We start from the raw sequence: 27,233 nt of genomic DNA on the forward strand, positions 1-27,233 counted from the left end.
CTGTAACGGAGGAAAAGTATCTTTTCCTTCTACTCATCTTAGGTGCATTGGCTGGGCACCTGTAATGAAACACAGATTAACAAGAGGAAACCACATAAATTTATCTCAAAAAAGTTTTACCTGACACAGAAGGCTTCATAAGAAAATGAAGACCCAAAGAAACAGTTAAACCTGGGTGTTTTTATGCTAGGTTTGTTGAAGAGTGAAAAGTCATAAAAGAGTATGATAGGACACAGGGGTTTACTCTCGTGGTAATAAACTGGGGAGACTTAGCAAGGCCTGTTCCTTTCGATCCTCTGTGTGTCCCTGTGTCTTCGGATATAAGGATGCTTCTTTCCTCCAGGTATAGGGTGGGCACCTCTCACATGAGGGTCTTATGATCTTCACAGGAGGGTCAGAAAGCCCTTCCTAGGTTTTATGACCTACTTAAAGTGATGGTCAGAAAGTTCTCCCTGCACATTCTGTGTCTCAAATTCCTCAGCTTAACAGATCCAATATGCCATATGCCATATTTGGGGGTAGTGTGTCCTGAACCTCATCAGTACAGAAGTATATTAGCAATTTCCTCAACCGACAATTTAAGAGATGCAGGAGTAATTTCAAATATATGCTAATTTAGACCCAGACCTCGCCAAAAGAGGCAAGTGCATTTTGTCTTTAAGTATCAATTCTTTGAAACCTATTAGCCACTGTTTATGCTACATCTAACACAAAAAGAAAGGTAGTTTGGAAAGAACTCTACTTTTTTCCTAGAAATAAAAATACAGTTTTTTATTCATCCCTCTCCAGCCTCCTATAACTTTCTTTATGTATCAGGTCTTTTTCTCAGCTAAGAAACATGTTAATGATCTTATTAGCATATTAAACAATAACCCAGGAAAGGCTGACATTTTCCAAATCTTTTGGTCAATTATCAAAGTAATGAAAGTTGCCAGTTATTCAGGCCAAGCCTATAAATGCCTGAAATTCACTTACTGTCTGAAAGGTCAGGTAAATTAGAGGAAAATATAGGGCTGGCCTTGAAGACTATGAATGTGGTGATCCTGAGTGCTCTTAAAAGTGGCTGAAACTAAGAGGCCTGGTATTAATTCTAGCTGGCTTCCTGGTATTGATTAAGAAGTAATCGCAAGTGCTCATTTGTGGGTAAATTAAGAGATAAGGCCCTTTCAGAAGGTCATTTACATGTCTTCTTTTTAATTAATATTACTGACTGGAAGATTTACAGTTAAATTAGCCCATTAATTACAAAAGTTATCATTCTGGAGAGTAGGAAAGGATCATTTGTTTAATATCAAATCCAGGTTTTCAATAAATTGCCATTTCTTCTGACACTCTACTAGGAAAAGTGTGAAGTTTTGATTTGTGAGTTGAATGGATGATCATGACCTCTGCAGTTCTGTTTTGTTGTTACTGATTTTATTAATAAATGTAATAAAAAATGTAATATTAAAAACTGAAAAATACATTTAATTGTAAGGAAGAAAGAAAAATCTATCTTTCTTTATTTTATTGCTCAAAGATAAACCTAACATTTTAGTACTCCCATTTCTTAAGCTCAGCATAAATATAAATATATGCTTTCTTTAAATTTTTCATTACTTAAAATATAGTTGCATTTTTCACTTTTTCATAAAATAAAAGCATTTTCCTATGTCATAAATGTTATTTGAAAGCCGTGTCTTAATTAAACTTCACTTTGAGATTATTGTAAATTCACATGCAGTTGCACGAAATAATACAGAAGATCTTGCATACCCTTTTTAATTTTACTCTGTTTAATTTTGATAAGATCCAATTTATTTTCTTTTTACTGGTAGTACTTTTGATGTCAAGTCTAAGAACTCCTTCCTAGCTCTAAATCCTGAAGATTTTCTCCTACTTTTTTCCGAAAGTTTTACAGATTTATGTTTTATATTTAAGTTTCTCCCAATGGTAACATCTTTCAAAGCATTGAACAGTGAAGATACAAAATACTTCCCTCCTGCAAGATCCTTCAACTTACCCTTTTATAACCACACATAATTTCCTGCCATTCCATTCTTAACCCCTGGAAACCAAAAATGTATCCTACATGTCTATAATTGTGGCATTTCAAGAATGTTATAGAAATGAAATCTTATAGCATATAGCCTTTAGGGATGAGCTCTTCTCATTCAGGATAACTCTCCATAATTCTTCTTACATGTATCAATAGATCACTCCTTTTTATTACTGAGTAGTATTCCATGGTAGATGTGCCATGGTTTGTTTAACCATTTACCAAAGGATATCTGGGTTCTTTCAAACTTTTGGCCATTGTGAATGAAACTGCTAAGAACATTTATGTACAGGTTTTGTTTGAACCTTAGTTTCTATTTCTCTGTGATAAATGCCCGAATGTGTAATTGTTAGGTCATTTGGTAGTTGTGTGTTTAGTTCTATATAAAACTGCCAAAATATTTTCTAGAATGACTGTACCATTTTACGTCCCCACTATCAATGTGTGAGTGATCTAGTTTCTCCACATCCTTCCCAGCATCGGTGTTATCACTATTATTATTTTAGCTGTTCTAATAGGTGTGTAGTGATATTTCATTGTGGCTTTAATTTGCATTTCCTTAATGGCTAATGATGTTGAATATCTTTTCATGTGCTTATTTGCTGTTGGTAAAATGCTGCTTCTTGTCTTTTGCTCATTTTCTAATTGGATTATTTGGTTCTTTTACTGTGAAATTTTGAGATTTCATTAAATAATTTAAATACTAGTCTTTTGTCAGAGATATGTTTTGCAACTATTTTCTCCCAGTGTGTAGCTTGTTTTTTCAACCTCTTAACAGGCTCTGTCACAGAGAAAATCTTTTTAATTTTGATAAGATCCAATTTATTTTCTTTTTACTGGTAGTACTTTTGATGTCAAGTCTAAGAACTCTTTGCTAGCTCTAAATCCTGAAGATTTTCTCCTACTTTTTTCTAAAAGTTTTACAGATTTATGTTTTATATTGAAGTCCATGATCCATTTTGAGTTAATTAATTAAATTGTATTTTTCTCATATAAGATAAAATTAATATGTTCACAAGGGAAGAACTTTGTGTGTGTGGTGTGTGTGTGTGTTAAATCAAAAATGTGCTGATGAAATGAGGCCAGGAGAAAAGAGGCATGATTGAATATATTGAGTGAAAATAAACTACAGTCCATTTGAATCAGTTTCAAAGGGATCACAAACTCTCCTGGCTGCCTACATTTCTTTGGTGAGTTCTCCAAAGGTCTAGCTTAGTATGTACATTAATCACTTCACTACTCTCTTTATTCGTTTAAGCTGGAGAGGTCTTTGACCAACCAAGAAAAGATACTATAAACAACCTAAGATCAGGAAACTCTTCACTAGAAATGAAATTTATGTATATAACTACCATAGCATTTTCTTCCTAGGCAAATGTAAAATGGTCTTAAATAAAACAGTATATGTGTATTTGTTTACAAGAATAGTTCCTCTATCCCATCCTTATACCATTATTGTCATTTCTTTCACTTATACATAAGTATATGCTTGTATGTATGTATATGTTTGAATCTATTATTCTGAACACACTGTTATCTATTAGATCAATTAAGAATAATAAAAATAAAAGTTTTGTTTTACCCACTTATTCATCCTCTGATGCTCTTCTTTTCTTATGTAGGTACAAATTTCTGGCTTAAATGATTCTCCTTCTTTCTAAAGAACTACTTGAAAGACAGGTCTACTGGCCACAACTTCTCTGAATTTTTGTTTGTATAAGGAAGATTTTATTTCTCCTCCATTTTTGAAGGATAATTTTGTTACCAGGAGGAGGTCCCAGTCTAGACCCTGAGAGAGGGATCTTTGGAGCTCACACAAAAAGAATTCTGGGTGAGTCCATAGAGTAAAGTGAAAGCAAGTTTATTAAGAAAGTAAAGGAATGAAAGAATGGCCACAGCAGAAGTGTGAGTTACTCAACTGATTATACTTATACTTATTTCTTGATTATATGCTAAACAAAGGGTGGATTATTCATGAGTTTTCCAGGAAAGGGATGGACAATTCCCAGAACTGAGGGTTTCTCCCCTTTTAGACCATATACAGTAACTTACTGATGTTGCTATGGCATTTGTAAACTGTCATGGTGCTGGTAGGAGTATCCTTTAGCATGAAAATACATTGTAATTATTGTATAATGACCAGTGAGGATGAACAGAGGTTACTTTCATCACCAACTTGGTTTTGATGAGTTTGGGCCAGCTCCTTTACCACATCCTTTATTATCAGCAAGGTCTTTGTGACCTGTGTCTTGTGCCAACCTCCTATCTCATCTGTGAGTAAGAATGCCTAACCTCCTGCCAAATGCAGCCCAGTAGGTCAAAGTCTTGTTTTACCCAACCCCTATTCAAGATGGAGTTGCTGTGGTTCAAATGCTTCTGAAAATTTCAGAGTTCTAGGTTGGTATTTTTTTTTTTCTCTCTCAACACTTTAAATATCTAACTCTACTCTCTCTTTTTTACTTTCATGTTTTCTAAGAAGTCAGATGTAATTCTTTGCTCCTCTGCAGGGGATCTTTCATTTCCTCTGGCTTTATTTAGGTTTTTTTTTTTAATCTTTGATTTTCTGTAGTTTGAATATGATATAACCAGTTGTAGGTTTTGTTTGTTTGTTTGATGTTTATCTGTTGAAGTTTTATGAGCTTCCTGTATCTGTGGTTTAGTGTCTTACATTAATTTTGGGGAAATTCACAGTCATTGTTGCTTCAAATATTGTTTCTGCTCCTTTCTCTTTTTCTGCTCCTCTGGTGTGCTTATTATGCAAATGTTATGGCTTTCGTAGTTGTCCCATGGTTCTTGAACATTCTGCTTTTTTTTTTTTCCATCTTTTCTCTCTTGCTTCTCAGTTTTAGAAGTTTCTATTGTCATATTCTCAAACTCAGAGATTATTTTCTCATCAGTATCCAGTCTACCAATGAGTCCATAAAAACATTTGTCACTTCTTTTAGTCTTTTTTATCGCTAGAAATTTTTTAAAACCTAGAATTTCCATTGCTCTTTTTACACTGTCTATCTCTTCTTGCATGTTTTCTACTTCTTCCATTAAGCCCTTAGCATATTCATCATTTAAAAAAATTCCTGGTCTGATAATTTCAACATTCCTGCCATATCTGACTCTGGCTATGATGCTTATTCAACCTCTTCAAACTGTATTTCTTTCTTTCTAGTATTTGTTATAACTTTTGGTTAAAAGACAGACATTATATACTGGGTAAAAGGAACAGTGGCCTTTAGTAATGTAGTGGAAAGACAGTCATAGCTTCTTTTTGTAGCGGACTTTAAGTGTTATCATAAGTGCTATCTCATTTAATTGTTAGAAGAGTCCAAAAGATAGGCACAATTATCTACATATAACAGATAAGGAAGCTAGAGTTTGCCTAAAGTCATATGGCTAATTAATGGAGAAACCTAGACTCCTCCCACTCAGGTTTTTCTGACTCAAAATCTACTTAAGCACTGTGCTACACTGAGTTATGTAAAACCAGAAACTACATTTCTGATCCATTTAAGTTCTGTCTCCACTACTTACCAAGTTTGTGACCCAGGTAGGTTGCTTAACATCAAATTCCAGGTTTCTCATCTGCAAATGGGGACAATAATAGTCCCTACTTCATCAGGTTGTGATAAACGTGACAGTAACTCTGACAGAGAAATTAACTGTATGGATTACACTAGAGGTAATACTTCAATTTGCATAAGGATTGAGAAGGGTACCTAGTAGAAGGATACAGGTGGCAAAGGAGAGAAAGAGTGTGAAGGAATTGGAAATTGCCATTTTCTCTTCCTGTTTCCTTTGTTGGGATTCTTTTTGAGCCATAACCACTGTTTTCCCACCATTCTTACTATCCACAGAGGAGACTTGGAGCAGAAAAGGCAAATAATTATTGAACACTTACTACAGTGATGTCAAAAATTGTTGTAAGCACTTTTCATGTGTTAACATGACATAATTGACAAAAAACAATCGTATAAGTAAGGAAACTGAGGCATCAAGGAAAGTGAGACTTGCGTAAAGACCATAGCTTATGAGTGCTATACTTCATGTGTGCTTTATTTTTGAAGAGGCTAGTGTTTGAGTTCTCTTGCCTCTGAGACATTTCTTGTTCATTAATTTCTAAGCACTGTCTCCTCACTGGGGTGAAGAGACCACCTGGAGATTCTTCTCATCACCAAAATAGGTAGGAAGGGTATCCACTGATTCTACCATTAACATATCTCAGACAGGCCCTTCAGAGTGATTCAACTCCCATTGATTTTCATAGAGAAAAGCCCCATTCAGATGGAAAGCAAAGGATTTATTTGTTCCTGACATAAACTCGTGTTTCATGCTGGGCTCAGTAAGTGCTGTGAGTGGGGAGGCTGAATTCAGATCAATGAAGAATCCAGAGATCATTCTTACCAAGCAAACACATTGTGTGGCCTGTTGGGCACAGATACTAAAAAAGCATCAGAGGCATGAGGTCATGGTTGTTTTCAGACTATCCAGAAATTTATTCCAGAAGTCCTATTCAGCACTAAACTCTGCAGTATTTCCCAGGGTGGAGGAAGGAGACAACGGTGCATTATGACACATGTCTAAAGGCGGGGGCTTTGGGGACAGACTCCTGGGCTTCGCATCCCAGCTTCACCTGCTAACTCTCAGGCAAGTTACTTAGCTGTGCCTCAGTGTTTTCATCTATAAAGAGAACATAATAATAGCACTTTCTATCTTAGGGTTGTCATAAGTATCAAATGAGACAGCATGTGTAAAGTGTGGAAAATAGTACCCAGCACACCTTAAACGAAACAGCAAAATAATAATTCACTTTTGCTGAATGCACCTTCCCATAGGGCCTCAGTGCTAATTTCAGACAGTAAGTCAACCACTGTTGCCTCTATGTTGCCAAATTTAACAATTAAATCTGTTCAACATGTCAGTGAAATACAGAAGAATTTAGCAAGTTTTTAAAGGCATTTTCCGAATTGCTAATTGCACGATTTGCACATGCTACAGCTCAAAGGAACAATGCACTGGTAGCCAGAGCTAGGAAAGAACTAAGGAAGAAAGTTATCTTCCTCAAGAAAAGCCTCTTGCCTCTTTCCCCCAATGCCTCAGGGCAACTGGGAGATATAATGGACAGAATACACAATCGTGAATGAGAAGTTTGGTGTTCAAGTTGTGGCTCTAGCACTTAATTGTGCCAGTTACTCTGTCTAAAATTTAATTTTTCTATTTGAGAAATACAGATAACAGCACCCACACAATTAAATGTACTTAAATGTCTTTAAATGTCTTTTTAACAAATAGTGCCCTGTGCAAATGCTACCTATTATTTACTACACTGATGCAATCATTCAAATGCTTATGTCCTGGGAGGGTCTAAGTGCTTATTTACAGCCTGTTATAAATTACCTCACAATCAGGCTGCTTTCCTCATAGACCTGGCTGGGACCAGGGATAGTGGGTGATGGGAGAGCTTTCCCTCTGCTGTGGTAAGGGTAAAGAATAACACTTCTTGGAACATGAGGTACTCTGGAGCTGGGATGGGAAAGGGTCCAGAGAGAAAGGTTGTAGAATTCTGTGAGTTTCACATGCTTTGAAATGTGGCTGATGCAAGATCTGATAAAACTCTTCATCAAGATGACTGAGAGGATGATGCTGATTTCAGTAATTACAACTTACCTTTCACAACCCTTTTCAAGCTTAAAAACCTCCTTTTCTCTTGAAAAAGTCATCATTTCCTGGTAAAATAGAGGGCGAGAAATACACTTTTTGTCATCCTTAGACTGCTAGTTTCATGGTGGTTTGAAGGAAAGACCAATGTGGTAGGAGGCAGCAGGGTGCTGGAGACAGAAGTAGACTGCTTCTACCCCTTACTGGCCATGTGCCCTTAGACAAGTTCCCGAATCCAATTGGGACATGGTTTCCTTATCCGTAAGAACAGCAGCACCCACTGCAAAGGCTGTGATCAAGATTAAATGAGATCCTTCATCCAACACGCCTTCTTCCAGGCACTCAGTAAATGGAGTCCATTATTATTACAGCAACCCAGATCTGTCAAGGTATCTTGCCGTCGGAAGCACTATGGGAGATCTATAAATGCTGGTTACGTTCCATTCATGGTGACTTGGATTATTACACTGCTTCACAGAGGGGGAAGCTGAAGCCCACAAAGGTCAAAGGGCTTGATGAAGCCTATAAAGCCATCTTGCACATCAGCTTTGGGAAACATCACGTAAGGCATGGGCCTGGAGAGGAAAGCAGGCCTACATCCAAGCTTATGTCAGTCAGATGCTAAAATGTCATTATCTCTACACTGAATTAAGTGCTTGTATATGTTGCTGCACAACAAAATGCATTATTGATGTGCTAATGTTTTCCCGCTGGGTTTATCCGTGGTTTGCATAGCGAATTTTGCACAGCTAATTTTGCACATTTTGTCATCACCTGTATTTGAAAATAGGATGTTTCTTGATGAATGATCTCATTATCTAATGAGTTTTATCATTAAGTTTTTTCATTTCCAATCTAAATGTTTCATTTCTTGACTGTATAATGTTACTTCTTATTATACAATGCTGAATCATTGTAATTCTTCTAGCCTGTTTTGTTACTGTCTTCCAAATATGAATAAGCAGTTATCCTTTTTCTCAGTATTATTTATCTGTAATCTATACATGTGCAATGTTCTTAATGTCTTTGCATAGCTCATGCTTTTAATCACTGTCATCAGTTTCATTTGTGTTCCAGTTTATCAACAAGTTCTTATAGATTTCTCATGCATAAGTAATGGTTTTAGACAACATCCTATTCAAGATGATATTTTTTTACACCCATATATTGGTGTCTATGTCTCTCCCAGGATAGCAAACTCTATGAGGGCAAAGACTGTCTTTTTAACAATTTCTTTAATATTTTATTCTGAACACCTAGCATAGTGGCTGCAATGTAGTCATCCTTGATACATATTTGTTGAATGAATATTGAATATGTGGCTGAAATTCATTTTCCTTTTATTAAAGTAAATAATTCACTAAGCTCTCAAATATCTATTTGTAAACATTTTCTCCCTCCTAACATTTTTGTGTGCTATCTAATTAATGTAAGACATAGCCCCAGGGGTTGGCAGTAGAGAAATGAATCAGGTCTTGCCTGTCCCTGATGGGAAGTAATCAGATAATTCTAGTTATGCTGGCAAATCACCTGGACACGGTGACTGTGCCAGGCCCTGTTTAACACCTCACTTGTATGAATGTATTTCATCCTCACCACGACGCTTTTTTGCATGATTTTTTAATATTTCATTATCTAATATGCACCACAACCCTAGTGAGTAAGGTAAGTTTATTAGCTGCTCTATGGCTCAGTTTCTTCATCTGTCAAATGGAGTTTTATTTATTGAATACTTACATTTTGCATGCCTACTATACCAGGCACTGTTGTAGGCAATAGTGATACAGCAGTGAACACAATTAACAATGCTCTTGCCTTCATGAAGTTATAGTACATCCATAGCAGCACATACTTCATAAGATTTTGGGGAAGATTAAATGAGATGATGCTAATAAAATCACCAGGAACAATATCGGCACATAGTAGGCACTCCAGAAATGCTAGGGATTATTTTCATGCAAAGACAGACATAGAATAAGTAGACAAATACATGCTTTCTATTGATTCTGAGGGAATTTAAGGAGAGCAAATAGTTAATATAAAACCATCACTCTAAAAAATTAAAATTGTTGAACTATGATGAACCCAGGAATTTGGGGGTAACATATGCTTTTTTAGACTGGAAAATACTAATCACAGTATTTTAAATTTGTTTCTTTTCATTAAGCATATGAACTTATAAACCTTATATATGGATCTGTATTCAAAGGTTTGATTCATTATGGATTTTTTAAAAGGTGCATACTAATCTTTCTAATGCAATTACTGTAGTCTCCACTTATCTGTGGTTTTACTTTCCATGGTTCCAGTTACCTGTGGTCAAATGTTGTCTGAAAATAGCTGAGTACAATAAGTACAATAAAATATGGAGAGAAAAAGAGAGAACCACATTCACATGACTTTTATTATAATATATTATAGTCGTTCTATTTTATTAGTAATATATTGTTAATCTCTTACTGTACCTAATTTATAAATTAAAATTTATCATAGATATGGGAAAAACAGAGTACATATAGAGTTCAGTACTATTCTCTTTTTCTGGCATCCACTGCAGGTCGTGGAATGCATCCCCTGCAGATAAAGGGGGAGTACTGTACATTAGAAAATTGTTTGAGCAAGAGGTAGAGCCTGAACTATAAAAACATATGTAGGATGGAGCCCTTTCTTCCAACTGAACACAAATAATGCTCTGCAATAAAATGAGGTATAAGCCATACAGCAGACAATTATAATGGGATTTAACCTAATTAGTATTGGAGAACTGAGAGTCTTCATTAAAAGTAGCACTTCATAATCATGTAATCAGGAAGCTTTGGTTCTTAAAAGCTGACAGAAGATCTGATCCTTAAAAAAAGTGTTTCTAAATTTTCCAAATGTGTTCAGCAAATCGCCAAAACGTGCTTGATTAAAACTGTGATGAGGTGTGTATCCAGAGCACCATGCATCCTCTACTCCAGTGCTTCCATCTTGATTGCTTTCCTCAAGTCACTCACTGGACTCTCATCACCCCCAAGTTCTGCAAACATTGCTTGTTATTTCAAAAGCTGAATTAAATGCTATCAGTTGTGAACTTCCTCAGCTTACCTTCTCTTTCTGAAAGCACTCCCTCTGTCTGACTCAGAGAAATCTGCCTCCACCCAAAACCTTCAACTCCTTCTAGAAATCACATCTTTCTTCATGTTTTTCTCCCCCAACTGCTAGATCTTTCTTTTCATCATATAAACAAGCCTCAAGCTTCTTTTTTAATATTAAGAGAAAAGCAACTTTCCTCCAGCTTTTATCCTGTATCTCTCTTCTATCAGCCAAGTTTCTGGAAAGAGAAATACGTTTTTACTGTTTCCATTTCCAAGCCTCCCATTTACTACTCAAAGAAAGGGGCCCTTGCCATTCCAATGGAGCTGCTCTCTCAGTGGCCACTAATAACCTCTTCATGCAAATTCAAGCCAACAGCTCTCCACTGTCAGGTTCCTTCTTACTAGAACTTTCTGTAGCATTAGAAACTTTTGACCATACTACCATCAACTCTTTCGAAAACCCACATCTCCAGAGAGACATTGTTCCTGACCTCCACACCAGTGTTTCCAGCTGTGCCTACTCTTCCTCGATGTCACCTCTGTAACGTCTTAACATGTCAGAGATTAACCTTGCAATCCCCTCTCCACCCTGCCCCATCTCTGATATTTCTCACCTTGGTGAGGGATGCTGTCCTTCACCCATCACCTAATCCAGAAACATGAAAAATCTTTCCATACCCTCCCTAGGGTCTGTATCCACAATGTCCTGATGTCAGAATAATTTTCCTGAGATGAAAATATGGTCATGCCATTTCTGTATTTGTCACTCTTCAGTGGCTTCTCACAGCTTTTGAAAGAAAAGCCAAAATATTTAGCAAGATACTCAGAGTCCCTTGTGAATTTGCCCTTGCAAAATTTTCATTTCTCATGTTAACCTTCTCCCACATGTATTTGTCACTCCATCTGTTCCAAACTTATGTTAGCTTCCAGAGACTTCTGTTCTTTCACATCTCCAGAATAATCCTGCTCCCCCTAATACCTAATAAAATTCTTGTCTTCACAACTCAATTCGAGTGCCACCTCTTCTGAAAATGTTTCTGCTAAAAATTTCTCTTCTCTTCGGAGCTCCCAACCACCCTACTGCCATCTTAATATCTGTGCATTAGCTCATGCCTCGTTTGAAAGTCTCTTTGACTACATTTTAAGTCACTTAAGGGTGAGTACAGTGTCTTATCGATGCTTTAATCATCAATTCCATCACAATGTCTGATTCAGGTTAGGCACTGGATAATACATACATTAAAATTATAACACTATGTGCATAGCCCAGTGAACCCTGAAATGACATGTACCAGTGCCCCTTGTGGTACATTCGGAAACGCTGCAAGTGGGTCACACCCAAGCGGACCCTGATGCTTCCCTTCGTGTGGTGGCCTCTCAGTGGCTATCTCCATTTCTCAGATATGACCCTCTTTCTTATAGGAAGATGATCCCGTAAGTAAGAGCAACCACTTATATTGATTTAGTAGATTCCCACATCTATCTCCATATTTCTAACATAACATTTATATATTTTTAATATAATCTGCTAATATGAAATTTTTGTGTCTTAAAAAATTGAAGTGCTTATTAACCCTTTAGGGAATATAACTGAGAAATACTGGACTAAAGTATAAAATCAAAATATCAAAATACCTTTTACATATATTATTATAAACCTTGTATGGTTTTCTTCCTTCATATCTGAGCAGAAAACAAAGTTTCTCTGGGTTTGAAGTAGAAAAGGTATTTGAATAGTAATCTTCTAAGACAGTTGATTTACAAATGTCTTTTTTTTTCTTTGAGACAGAATCTTGCTCTGTCACTCAGGCTGGAGTGCAATGGCATGATCTCGGCTCACTGAAACCTCCACCTTCCAGGTTCAAGTGATTCTCCTTCCTCAGCCTCCCAAGTAGCTGGGATTACAGCCGTGTGCCACCATGCCTGGCTAATTTTTGTATTTTTAGTAGAGACAGGGTTTCACCATGTTGGCAAGGCTGGTCTCAAACTCCTGACCTCAGGTGATCCACCCCCCTCGACCTCCCAAAGTGCTAGGATGACAGGTGTGTTAAAATGTCTTTAATTAAGAATTAAGTTTAAGTGTTCCTGAAGGATCTTGCTTCTCACATAGAGAGTACATTCACATGCTGATTTTTAGTAAATTTAATAAAAATACATCCCTAAAATATTATTTTCTGCCTAGGGGAAATGCCCCGTCTCTATTTTATCCTGCAATGCTTGCCCTGGGAATGGAGACAGAGTGGCACTTGGCTGCAGAGGCACAGCAGGGTGGATCGATGTTTCCTTGTTTTGGGTGTGTAGAGGCTGTGAAGTATGGGATTAGAGCAGGGCCTTGGGAGCCTAATACTCCTGACTACAAATCCTTATGCTGCCACCTAATAGCTGCGTGATTGAGATTTACTGAATCTATTTTAAGCCTCAGTTTCTACATCTGTAAAATGAGGAAAAATTAATTCACACCTCACAGGGCTGTTATGAACATTATCATTTTAGAATATTTTGAAAATGGGAAAATAAAACTAGTTTTGAAGATTCACCCTCACCTTATTTTCCATATGACTATTTCTTTTGCATTGTTATTGATAACCTTGTCTCTCACTAACATAGGGTCCTGAATGCTTACTATCTCAGTGATCTTCTGTTCTTGGATGGGGGATTCATATATACATCTATGGTTCTGACTTTCTTGTCAAGTCACATGTTTCTTGCATGTTTCTGCATTGGGCAGTGAAATACAATAGTAACAATAATAGTATTCACCATGCCAGGCCCCTGCATATGTTATTTCTCATCTGTATGACAGCCCCCACAGGGCAGGCATCAGTGGCTGCAGGAGAGAGGGGCACCACAGATAACAGAGAGAAATAGTGAGCTGGAGGGCAGTCTATGAAATGCCTGGTGAAGTCATGCCCACAGCCTTTTGGGAACAAAGCTGCCTGAAGTCCAGCTCATCTTTGAGCACAGATGCCACGCTGTCTGTCATGGACCCCTCCAACTTCAGCCACCTTATTGAAGGCCAGTGTGTCTGTCACACTGGCAGAACCCCACCTGTTAGAAACCCCATGAGGCCTTTGCTTAGCTTTTGGAGGGGGAAAGAATATGAAGAAGGCAGCCATTCCTTCAAGAGGCACCTGTCATTTCTGGTAACCTCTCCACTTCTCTGTCCCTTCGCATCTAAGAGAGTACAGCTAATGCAGGCAATAGGGGTGGGAGGGTTCAGTATTAACTTGTAGATTTTGGACTCTCCTTCCTCTCTCCAAAACACAAACAAAAAAATAGGGTGGATGTAGGCATGTATGCTCAATTTAACTGAAACCAAGGAATAAGAAATGCAATTGAAACCAGCCCAATTGTCTCATAGAACCTATATTTATTGTTTCTGTTGAATAAACATAGAAATTGACCCTCCCCGTCTTAAAACTTGAGAAACTTACAGATGTCTTATCTGAGGTTTTTTTTTCCCTCAGGAAACCAACAATCAGGCCTCTCACATAGATCAAGGAATTGAAACTTACCAGATCACTTCATCTGGACAATGAGATGCCAGACACCTTACCCATCATGAGTGCCTAAGCAACCACCTGCTATTGGGTTACCAGCTCCTCTTCCATATCCCTCCCTAATTCCTGTTTTCCCACACATGGTTATGTTTCTTTCTAGCTATACAAACTCTTAATTTTAGTACATTAGGGAGATGGATTTGAGACTGACCTCCCTTCTCCACAGCTGCAGCAACCAATTAAAGCCTTCTTCCCTGGCAATACTTGTTTGTCTCAGTGATTGGCTTTCTGTGCAGCAAGCAACAGGACCTAGACCAAACCCCTGGCATTGTGATAACATAATTATATAGACAACTGTTATTCTCAGAAAGTTTTGTCCACAAAGAGTAGTAGCTGCACTTCTCAGAGATGGCAAGAGGTGGGCCCTGGTGGGGCTCTGCAGGGGCAGCTAGGAGAGGAGAGACAGAGATGGAAAGGAGCAAGGTCGTGCTTGCATGGACTTGTGGTGAAAAGTCTCCAAAATTGCCTTTAAACAAAGAAGGGAAATAGGGGAGGGTGAGTGAATGGAGTTACTTGCATGGGATAAACCAAACAAGAATGGACTTTATAACTGGCCTTGGAATAGCATGGTGAACATGGAGAGAGAAGAGAAAAGAGGAAGAGAAGCAGGGAAAGTAGAAAGAAGGAGGAGAAAAAGGAAGACAGAAAGAAAACTTAGGATGCTGTTTTACATAGGAGGCTCAACTCAGAGAAGGAAAAGATAAAAGCTCAACATTCATACCAGACAAGAGAGAACCTGGGGATTCTAATTCACCTGGGGGTTCGGGGGCATGGGTCAACCATGAGAAAGTGGGCATGACGGAGGAAACAAACAGAGCACCTCTGCAGAGACCTTAGGCACTAGAGGGACTGTGAGAGGGTGTGGATTGCATCCGAAGAATAAGAAGTAAATCAAAGATCAAATAAACCAGGCAAACAGAGGAAACACCTGAAAAATATTTTAAATGCTCTAAATATATGCCATGCTACATGAGATAGTGTCTAGTTGTGACTTCTCTCAATCATTATTTTACTCTGAGCTTCCCATAAATTGTAGTATGAAACATATATACATATGAAGAGATTCTGATGATAAAAGGCTTGATTTGTGAAAGTTTGAGGTAACAATTGCAAAGTCAAATCCTGTGCTTCTTAAAGGAGGGTCTTCCCTTCCACCAGCTGGTGACCTTGGGAACTTCCTTCTGCACAGCATACCCGAATGGATTTATTGTTGGGAACTGCTTAGGAAAGTGCTATGGTCAGGAGATTTTTTTCCACCCCCAAATTAGTATGTTGACAGCCTAACCCCAAGGTGATGGTATTAAGAGGTGGGACCTTTGGAAGGTGATTAGGATTAGTGTCCTTATAAAAGAGACTGTGAGAGCTCCCTCGCCCCTCCTGTCATGTGAAGATAGAGTGAGAAGGTGCTGTCTATGAACCAGGAAGCAGCCCTCACAAGACCCCAAATCTGCATGAACCTTCATTTTGGACTTTCCAACCTCCAGATATGTGAGAAATAAATTTTGTTGTTTATAAGCCACCAGACCATGGTATTTTGTTATAGCAGCCTAAATGGACTAAGACAGAAAGTTTTATCATATTCCCATATTGTTGTCTCTTAATGATACTAATCAGTGACAGAATTTTAGCAGAAGCCTTACTATAATTTGGAAAAATCCAAGAGAAAATATCTGAGTGGTGACTTTGCCCTGTCTACACAGAATAGACCACTGCCTAAGCAGTCTGCATATACAAGTTCAGTCTGCACCAAGTTCAGAATGGAGCCGTGTGATAAGAAACTCAAATCAAAGTGATGGTGGCTGAAGATGATTCCAGGTGGCAATGAGAAAACATGCAACTGATTTTATTCCTTCTTACAGTTTCAAAAATAGATTGAGGTTGAGAATTGTACTTTGAGAAGGCCAAGTTTCCAGCTCTTAATAACTAACTTATTTACTGTAGTCATTTCACAGTCTGTGATGCAGCAATCCACAAAATATTCTATATCAGTCACATGATGAATTATTAAATGAAGGGACATACTCATTTTTTGAGTTTCCAAAAATTATAGAAATAAAGTAGCCTGTGAAGACTTACACACACACGTGCACACATACACACATGTATATACGCTTAAGCACACATACATATCAATAGCTCTCATCAGAATTTTCCTAGTATACATTATTAACAATGGTGGAAAGTGGACAATAACATTTCTCCTTGTACTTTCAAAAGATGAAATTTACAGTAGTAAAGAGCATATTTTAAAATACAAATCTCTGAACAATGTTGAGGTTGAAAATTCATGCCCATGGCAATGCCAAGACAAAATAAAAGGTCTTGTAGAGAATAATCTTGTGTTTGTGTATTGTAAGTACCTCTAGGGGAGCATTTTAGTGGGCATACTTTCATCGATGAAACTTCTTTCTCTAGTCAGGAATTTCCTCACACATAGAGAACTGAATTAATTTTATACTGATATTGTAAACAACAAAAAATCACGTCACTGGTATAAATTTTGCTACAAAACTCAGAAATCCCAATTAATCTTATGTTCATACTGTATAATGATAGTAATTAGTGATGTTAAATTGATATTTGGAAATACCTAATAGTTAGCTAAACTCATTTTATTTTGATTAACTCTATACTGTCTCACTTATAATTGCTTGAAAGTTGAATTTTTGCTTCCTTGTAGTAAATGAGCTTTCTTATTTTACGTGAAATTTTTTTTTTCCATTTCACATATATAACTACAGCTATCAGTTTTCTCTGAAAAGTAGGAATCCATTTTTTTTTGGAAAGGTATGGTTTCAAGTTTATGACTCTGTTGACAAAACAATTTTTAAATAACAAAATCTAACAGCAGACATAACTAGGTATGAAACAAACATTTGCCTCTAATGGATAAAGTTCAGTGTCTCTCCCAAAGACTTTTCATCCTTTCCATTTCCTGGCATCTTTGAAGAACATCCCTGAGGCTGCTCAGAGTTCCTAGTGACATCCCTTAATGCATGGATCAAGCAAGCCGTGGAGGAAACACAGCACCTGGGCAGTAGGATGCACATGCAAATAAATGAGCTTCCTATCTGCAAACCTTGCTGGACCAGGTGGTTTTTCTCTTTTCTGGCCCCACAAGAAAACTGCAGTAAGGAGACACTAACCAGTTTACTGCTGAGAGATTGGAAGCTCTTTCAGCCTGAAGTGTCTTACACAGAAAAAAATAATGAAGCCAAGCAATAATGCTCCCAGGGAATGTTCTCTTTATCTATATTTAGTATTCCATCACTAGGAATCCTTAGTCCTTTGTTGCTACTATTAGACGAGCCTAAATGGACTTTCAGGCTTACTTCATTTGACTCAAGGGGGTACTAGAATTCCTGGGCATTTGTCATTAATTCATTTGGGAGATTCAAGTTGCACAGCGATGGTTCAAATAGTACAACAGAAAGAAGCCTCCCAGGGCTTGGCTGGATGCCTCCAGTGTCTGGGGCCTGGGAGTGGGGTCCTTCTGTCCCACACATGAGAGTGAGGCCAACAAGGGGAGATGAGGAATAAGAACACACAGGAACATGTAAGGTCAGGTTCCACGAGGTGAGATATGCAACCCATTTTATGTTGACCCCTCTGCCTATAACACATTATAAACACCATTCTGGGAAGGCAGAGAAATGTACTTAATGGCAGTTCTTCATTCATTCCTAAAGGACTTGCCAGTTGATTCACTATCTCTGGGGGCTTTAATATTCTAAAGCTGTGGAACAGCTCACAGTGTATGAATAACATGTTCTGCCTTGTGGAAATATGTAAAATCTTGGAAATGTTACTTCCTCCAACTATGAGTGTTCCTAGTTTGTTTGACTCCTGTTTAAAGACCTTGCAAAGAAACTGAATGATTGACTCATGCTAATAAGGTTTGCAGACTCCTCAGGGAAACAAAAAATTAAGCAGTGATGGTAGGAGGAGGACTGATTTTGGATAAAAACCCATCTCCACTATTTTTCTCACACTTGTTATTTTGAAAAAAACACTTTCTCCATTTTTCTTATTAATCCTCAACCTCATGGTAGGGTTTCCTAATGTGAGAAGTACATTCTACATATGTAGAACGTTCCGGGACTAGTATTGTAGAGCAATACTTTGAAATGAGAGTCACAGAGAGGCAAACAAAGCTAGAGACTGGGTATGGTATGTATCATCAACACTTGACTTACACCCACCTTTCAAAAACTTCTGTATTATCTTTGCAACTTGTGATCGAAAGGTCTACATGCCCTTGGAGGAGTAGATTTAATGAGAAGAATAACTATTGCATGGGTGCAGAACTAGAGTGTATCTTCATCTCCTTTACCCCAAATGCCAAAAATGGCATCACTTATTAGTATTGCTGATGCTGTTTCTTTTTTTCAACACTACCCCAATTTAATACTTACAACAAAAGCCAGCCCATTCCTACTACTATTGATCTAACCCTGACCCCACAACCATATATATTCTTTCCCTAAACCCCAATATAGCTTTTGTGTACCTCAGCCACCAGTATTCTGTAAGTGCGGCTGTAGATAGGTCTTGTAATCCCAAATGTTCACAAAAGAGACTGGGGGCTCGACAATCTCTGTGCTCCTCCCAAAGGTTAATTCTGGCCTCATTGTTTTCTTAATGTAGTGTTCTAAACTAATTCAGACTCTTTTACACCTAGGCTTTTCTAGAAAACTGCCCTGAAGAAATTTGTAACTTTCTCTGCAAGTGTACTATCTCATCACTCTTCTTACATCTCAGAATCAGAAAAAAAAAATACTCAAAACTTCACACTATGCCCTTTGATTTAAAGTCAGGGAACTGAGTGAGATCCCTGTAGGCTGAGGCAGACAGACACAGGAAAGCAGACAGAGAATAGAAGGGGACCAGTGTTTGAGCCCTGGGAACTCCAAAATATGGAGATTGCTTTGGGAAGAAGCTTCCAGTGAGATATAAGGAAAACCAAGAGAGTGTTGATATGGAGGCCAAGAGAAGAAAGTGATTCCAGAAGAGAGGTGGCCAACCATGTCAAATGCTACTAGAAGTTCCAATAAGATAAGGTTAGAAAATAGACCACCGGATTTAACAAAATGAAACCCATGTGGATAGAGAGACAGAAAAGAAATGAAACTCACAAGGTTTGGAAGGAATCCCTCTCATCAAAGAGAGATGAGGACAAAATGAAAAAGGAATAACTTGCTTGGAAGAGTTGTTCAGAAAAGAGCTGAAAAGTGAGGCAGTGCCCAGAAGATGTAGTTTACATGGAGTTTTGGTTTCTTATTTGTATTATGTACAGACAATATTAAAGCATAATTGCAAGTCGAGATTGTTGTTGAGAAAAAGAAATTGACCTTGCAAAATAGAGGGGAAATTATAAAATCAAGATTTTTGAGTGGACTAGAAGTGATAAAAATAGACAAAGTTGGTCATCAGCAGGAACAAGCAAAAATAGAAAAGGGGGAGGATGTGGGTGCAGAGAGTGTAAATTTGAGTTAGTTTAGTGATGAGAAATGAAGTGGTTTTTTTCTGATTACTTCCCTTTTTATTAATAAAGAATGAGGGGGGCCACAACTGATGAGGAAGAGAGCTTTTGGACACTGAGGAGAGAAAAATAAGTCAATAATCATCTTGGAGAATGGGAACACAAATGTACTAGGAAATTATAGTAGGATTTCGAAGCTTTACTAAATGTCCATTCAAACTTTGTAGTCATAAATTTAGCCCTTATCTCTAATTTGATATTTAGCACTGCATCACATTATTAGTAACCATTTTGTATGTGAAAATTGTATTTTTCCCAATCGTTTACAAGTTTCTCAAAGGTGGAATCCCAAGGTTGTACTAATTGGTATCTTCTCCAGGGCATGCTTGAGTGACCTGGCAAGTAGGTGCCTGATATGGTTTGGCTTTGTATCCCCACCCAAATCTCATCTTGAATAGTAATCCCCACATGTCAAGGAAGAGACCTAGTGGGAGGTGATTGGATCACGGGGGCAGTTTCCCCCATGCTGTTCTCATGATAGTGAGTTCTCATGAGATCTGATGGTTTTATAAGGGGCTTTTCCCCCTTTGCTTTGCCCTCTCTCTCACCTGCCGCCATGTAAGATGTGTCTCTTCCCCTTCTGCCATGATTGTAAGTTTCCTGAGGCCTCCCCAGGCATGAGGAACTCTGAGTCAATTAAACCTCTTTTCTTATAAATTGCCTAGTTTTGGGTAGTATCTCTGTAACAGTGTGAGAATGAACTAATACAGTACCTCATAAACATTTGTGAACTTTCAGGTTGAAGACTGAATTTACCATTGTGAATTAAATGCTTCAGGAAATGTTTCTAGCCCTTCTTTCCTCTACCCTGAACCGTATTAAAAAAGGTATCCATAGAAATCATTGCTCTTTTTCCTCTGCGCGCACCCAGCCTGGCAAACACGTCTGGCTTAGCCCTCATATCACTAACGGGATCTGTGGGATTCCTCTGAGCACCCCAGAGGTGGGTCTAAATTCTCCATCTACTCGAATATGTCCTCTACTCATCGAATCTGGTCTAGGACCTGAAGAAGCGCTGGTGTGAGGTGTCTGTTTCTAGTTTCTTAAATCGAAGCTGAAAACTAAGGCCAGTTCTATTCAGTCATGTTTTTGTGTCCACATTCTTTAACCCCAATAATGTCTAACCCTCAGCATTATGGTAGTGAAAGTCAGACACTGTGCCTGAGAAATAGAAAAGCCTCATTTATTTTTTTTTAGTCCCTTGCTTCTCAAAGTTGGTCCTAACACCAGCAGCACAAGTACTATCTTAGAGCTTATTAGAAATGCATCTTGGTTCTTGGGTTTATGGATTCACTGCAGACCCATTGAATCAGAATCTACACTTTAACAAGATGCTCAGATGATCCTTACACCACCAAAATTTGATAAGCACTCTTCTAGATGATAAAAGAAGCTCCCAAATACAGTTATGTAATTGTGCTAACAGAAAGCTTTGAAAAATATATGAAAATTTTAATAATCACTTTGATTTTTGTTCATAAATAAAGACACACTGTATTGCTGTGTGTCTTGCTGGACCTAAGGAACAGAAGGATTTTTTGATAGCTGTCAGGAAAGCTGAACTCTGTTTAATGTAGGCTGACTCTTCCATGTGAATTGCAGCTAAAAAGTTAGCTATGAAATACCTTATCACAATAACAGAAATGCTCTCAGTAATCCATAAATTCTTTGTAGCACATTTGCTTTTTGTAGGTTTTTGATAAGTGGTTGGGAGGACAACTGGCAGTCAGGAAAGCATCTGTATTCTTCAAGAGCCTGACTCTAGACAGCCTCAAAATTCCTGAACACAGAGAAATGTTTCCTGGGCATTCAAATGCTACTTAGCAAGTTAAATACTTCATTGATAAAGTGAGAGGCAAGATTAGGAAGGGGTTAGTTATCTGAGTAACCTATTCTTGAATATGGAAATCACATAATTATTTTCAAGAGAATGTGTGTGAGAACGAATAAATGAAAAAGTTAGATATAGCTTTTTTTTCTGTGCTACAAATCTTATATGTTTATTGAAAGTCTTTTCTCTAAGACTATGATGCATTTGGCTAAGATTAATTTCGGAAATTTTACCTGTATTTTTAATCTCATTTAGAAATGAATAGTAGCTATAAAAGAGGCCCTTATTGACTGCCCAGAGTGGTGGGTCACAAGGTAACATGTTCTGAGGATGCTGGAATGCACCCTGCCAAGAGAAATATGGATGAAACAAATCAGACTATGCAACCGCACTACACTCCTGGGAAAAATGCTTTTTTAAAAAATAAAGATAATACATGTTTATTATTTAAAGTTTAGAAGTTGAGAAAATAATGACGACAAAAACAATGCTCCTACACCCATCTGTTCTGAGATTACCACTTGAAACCCATTATTGAAATAGAAACCAGTTTGTCACTGGTAAGCTTGAGGTTCCAACATGTCACTATGTAGCATGACATAGCAGAACTGTCATCGAAACCTCAGTCAGAATTTTGTATTTCTCAACAAAACGTATACCCATAGGATACTAATGGGCACAGTCTATTACAAAGACATAATATCATTTTCTATATTTATTATCATAACACATTCTCACACCTATAGAGTAGTTTGTATTTAACATTGTCTTTTACGCTTCTGATTTTGACATTGGATAATGTTGGTGCTGACCTCTGACTGCCAGATTCTCAAAGGACAGCCTCATTTTTATAATTTATTCCCCCTTTCTTGGTCTCTTGGTACAATGCTAAACAATATAATGCACAAAGCAAACAGCAAATAACTGAATATACACCTTTTTGCTCTATCTGGTGAGGCAAATATAACCCACTTAATTCACACCTTAATAATTTATTTTAGAAAATGTTAATCTATTTTGTTTAGGAGCTTTTCCCTTGGCTCCTTTTCCTGCAGACAAAGTAGGTAGTTGACTTTGTCCAAAGTCGTGTTAAGTACAAATGAAACAATGATGAGCTTTATGTAGGCAGATTCCTCCCTCCTTTTTATATATTACCATTTTTCTCAATTAGTATATATGCTAACATATTGTAAACAGAAAGACTTGTTAGTAAATAACAAAAAGAGGCATGTATTTTCTATAATAACAAGATTGAATAAAATAAAAAATTTCTTGGAACTATCTGAAATTTATACATTATTAAGCACAAAAGGGATACCTTCAGGTTTTTGTTCAGATCATAATTTTGGAGCATTTTTTGGTTCTAGAAATAAATGGAAATGACCAACGAATGTTAGTGCTAAAGGAATCCTTTGATATCATCTTTTTTGGCCTTTCTTTAAGATAACTTAGCACCAGAATAATAAAATAATGTAACCACATTTATTCAATTAGAGTCAGAATAGTGATTTAAATGCACAGTTGTATTTTTTTCACCTCTAGTATAGTAACATTATTCTACAAGTTAGATATGACTTTACAAATTTAATGTACTAAGAATAAAAATAATATACAATCAGCTAGGAAGTTAACACACTAAAACATAACTTAAAAAGGTGAAGAGTAACTTGTTCAGGAGTGATTTTCTGCAGGCTGGCCTCTCAAAGGAGGAGTTGGCAACATATAAGTCTCCAAGAAAATTGGCTAAAGCTGAATGTCCAAGGCAGTTAATCCTAGCTGAATACCAATGTGGAGAATTGGGCCCAAAACCCACTAGATCATAGGAGCTGCAGGAGTCAAGCTTTGATCCTGCCCTCTGATCATGCTGGGAACAGAGCTGTTGGTTCCCTGATTGTGCAGCTTAATCCACGGCCTGGATCCCCTCTCCATATTCCCTACATCTGAAGGCACTGTGGATTCCCTGTCTCAGAATACAGGGGGCAATAGGGACCCGCACAACTGTTCCTCAAATAAACCCTGCTTCAGAAGGTCCATTGTGTGTGCTTTTGTTGCACAACATCCACCTGTGGAATTTTCCTATCCACATTCCAAACGTTACTAAGCATGCCTTTCCATCTCTTAAGAGCTTTTCTTGTTCTTACATATAACTAGTTGGATCTCCTGTTGTTTTAGCTATATATAAGTGGTTGAATCTCTTGATGTTTTAATAAAGTAATTGTTGTGATGCAAAATTTCTTTCACTGAAATGCCAGATATCTTCCACTTGATTTTCACCCTTCTCTTTCCCGTAAATGCTCAGACTACATTTGCATGGATTCTATTAAAGGACACCCATGCTCTCTGGGTTCCAGTTAGTTTTGGTGAATAAGAAGACCCAGTAATGGATGGAAAAGAAAGAGGAAGATGAAGCCAGGGATTTTATTCTCCTGGCTTACTCTTTATGAAACGACTTCAGGCTGCTGGGGTCCCTTGACTTCATGCCATTGCTCCACGTGGTTCTTTCTGGCTAAACTCTCACTCTCTTAGTCCCTTCAGCTTTAGGAGGGGTGACATCCTCACTGCTCCTGCTGCTACTAGGCTCCTGCACCATTCTTTATAGTTCCCATAGGTCTTTTCATTGTCTTTATGATTATTCTCTTTGCAAACAAAGGTCTCCTCAAAATATCCTGACTTTGGTGTACTAACTTTTCTTTTTGGGACCCTGATAGATACAAATAAATTAGGTGCAACATCCTGATTAAGAAATATAGTTAGATCTTTTTTTGAAAGAAGGCTAAGAGTGTTTTTTTAAGCCTTTCAAAATGACACTTTTAGACTACCCAAATAATAAATCTGTGTTTAATATGTCTACCCTTATATCTATCTCTACACCTATATCCACAATTTTCTGGAAATTCAGAACTACTACTTTTAGGAACTTTTTAAAGATTAAGTGAATCAGATGTTCACATAATGAAGTCTGTGGAAAGGACAACTATAGATTGGTTAGCTTTGGTTGTGACTAAAAGTGGCGGCTTATTGATTATGAATATTGACTGGCATTTTCTTTATTAATACTTTTGATTTTTGATGGTTCCTCAGAAATTAATATGTATTTGGAAGGTCTTTAATTTTCATCATCCACAGCATCTTGCACAGTGTTAAGCACAAAACAGATGAGTAATAACTGGTTGCTGATCAATTTGTTTGCATAATTAATTGCTTGTGCAGTTGTCTGCATTCTACTCTGTTGTTTTTTATGCAGGCAGGCCATCCATAGCTATATCATCTCTGGAAAATGTGAATTCTGTTGCATTTTTTCATTCAACAGATTAAAGGAACACCCAGAGGGAAATTATGTAGCAAATATTACTTGTTGGAAAGGTCTTTAACTTTGCTTGATTAGATTATCGGTCACCTAAGTCAAATCGCAGTGATCTCTTGATGGTCTGATTCCAACGCTAATTCAGAGCCAGCAGGGGAGGTGGAGCCAAAGAGTGTAAGAATAGAGCTTGGGTGGCTGTTAACAGCGGACCACTCTTCAATGGATTCAGATCACAGAGTTGAACAGCAGGAAAATAAGGATAGTTCTGGGGCAAAGCCAAATCTGCAATTCTTTGAAACTATTGCATGTTTATACTTTGGACAAAACCTTCCTTTTATCCCAAATTTTTACTCTATATTTTTGCAGTTTGTAAATAGAGAAAAATCCTACCAGATACTATGTGAATGACAGAATTTATTTATGACTCTGATAAATGTAATGAAGTCATACTGCTTTTGGAAAGGGATAGATGTAGGGAGAATACTTAGTTTTGCTGAGGCTTAATTTAAATATTAATTAGGATAACTATCCTTAAAGTAATCAAGAAGTAAAAAGACTGCCTGTACAACAACCACAAACATACAACTTTTAAATCCCTCCCCTTTTAAAATCAGATACAACAGTGGATTGAAGATTTTTTAAATTAATCAAGTGTATATGAAGTGATGGATTATGTGAAAGCTCAAAGGTCTTCTCTTAAGTAGAATTTTGGGAGGGATTTTGTAAAGGACATCATTACTGCTGAGCACCAGCTTTGTTTTGGGCATTTAAACATCTATTGGGGCTTTCATCCTCAGCTACTGCTCTTATCAGTCCAATTTTGTGATGCAAATCATCTGAGGTTCAAACTTTCCCTTGTTTAGCCCACAAAGCAATTTTCAAGAAATTCAAATTTTCAATTGCTTAGCCCACAAAACAACTTTCAAAACCTATGTTCTAGTTAATCTAGGTACCCATTCATATGAAATTATATTCTACTTTCCGAAAATAATACTGCTCTCAAAGTGTGTTTTATAGTTGATAATTAAATCTCAAAACTCATTACTTTGAAATACATACTAAAATCTTTGGAGATGGAGTTATTATATTTCAATGGCTATTATATATAATAACTATTATATATCACAGATGCAATGGCCTAAAAATCAAATGGCATTTTCCCTCATTCTGGAAAAAAAAAAACAAAAAAAAAAACAGATGCAGATGTTCTGCTGCCTGGACATTTCTGGTCATGTGTCTCTCCATGAAACAGTTTTATCCTCCCATCCCCCATACCAACCACAATTAAGAGGTTTAAATAAAATAAAACTAAGAAAGCAAATTTTTAGAGATGTAATCTACTCCTGCTAATAATATGGGAGGCATTCATTTACATTCAAAACTGCAAAACGGAGCAGAGAGTTAGGTTTGGAATCTGTTCTTGTGGAGCCTTTTCATTTACTCGCCCAACTCCAAATAAGACATTTAAGATGCTAAACAGAACTAGTGCAGAAGATGATATGCTTAGACATAAAATATGTCCTTATTTGAACCTATAATATCCTGTTCTGAACATAAAACTCAAATGTAAAAGTTAATTTTTATGTTTCTAATGTTTATAATAAACCACTCTATTTATCCATTTTGAACAGGCTTAGCTTTTGTATAAAGTTGATTTCTTTGCAAATCTATTCCATTAAACAATTTTCATTCATAATATGAGCCTGTATTACATTTTGTAACCCTAAAAGTCACCATCAGCATCTTCTATTCAACAGACAATAAGCTGTAAACAGAGCAAAAACTATTACGGAAATCATGCATATAACACATAAAGTAACAGTATCAAATAAAATAAAAAATGATGACCAAAAATATTTTAAAGGTACAGTAGAACAGGCCAATCACAAAATAAAAACTCCAAGATAGACAATCATGGGAAGAAATGGTAGTGAATGTCAGCTCCAAGATGCATCAATGAATAAAAATATGACTTGTGCCCCCAGCTCCCTGCACAAAGGCCCTGGCAAGCAACTTGGATGAGTTCTTAATTTACTCACTTGCTATGAAGTCAATTCGTAAAGACTGTGTGTGGGTTTTTACACTCTGTATTTCACCAAATATTAGAATGTAAGACAGAAAGACAAATGTTGAGATTCATAATAACAATAGCATTCACATCTACGTGTGATAATTTCTTAGAACTATTCAATGAAAACTTCCACCTCGGAGCTGACATCTTAGAATTATTTT

General features: G+C 37.2%; 1 protein-coding gene and 1 long non-coding RNA gene across 9 annotated transcripts in view; both read left to right on the top strand.

The window, feature by feature from the left end:
• Positions 1–27,233, top strand: part of NKAIN3 (sodium/potassium transporting ATPase interacting 3) — a 799,758-nt gene that overhangs the window by 413,282 nt on the left and 359,243 nt on the right. The window lies entirely within an intron of this gene.
• LOC129061022 (uncharacterized) lies at positions 1,680–22,695 on the top strand. 2 transcript variants are annotated; one of them, XR_010141158.1, is made up of 2 exons: positions 1,680–4,435; positions 14,232–22,695. It is a non-coding gene; the product is annotated as an uncharacterized LOC129061022 (long non-coding RNA). The 2 variants fall into 2 exon arrangements; XR_008527973.2 differs by lacking the exon at positions 1,680–4,435 and adding an exon at positions 6,684–8,249.

Source organism: Pongo abelii, chromosome 7 (genome assembly GCF_028885655.2).
Source record: "Pongo abelii isolate AG06213 chromosome 7, NHGRI_mPonAbe1-v2.0_pri, whole genome shotgun sequence".
Taxonomy (NCBI): Eukaryota; Metazoa; Chordata; class Mammalia; order Primates; family Hominidae; genus Pongo; species Pongo abelii.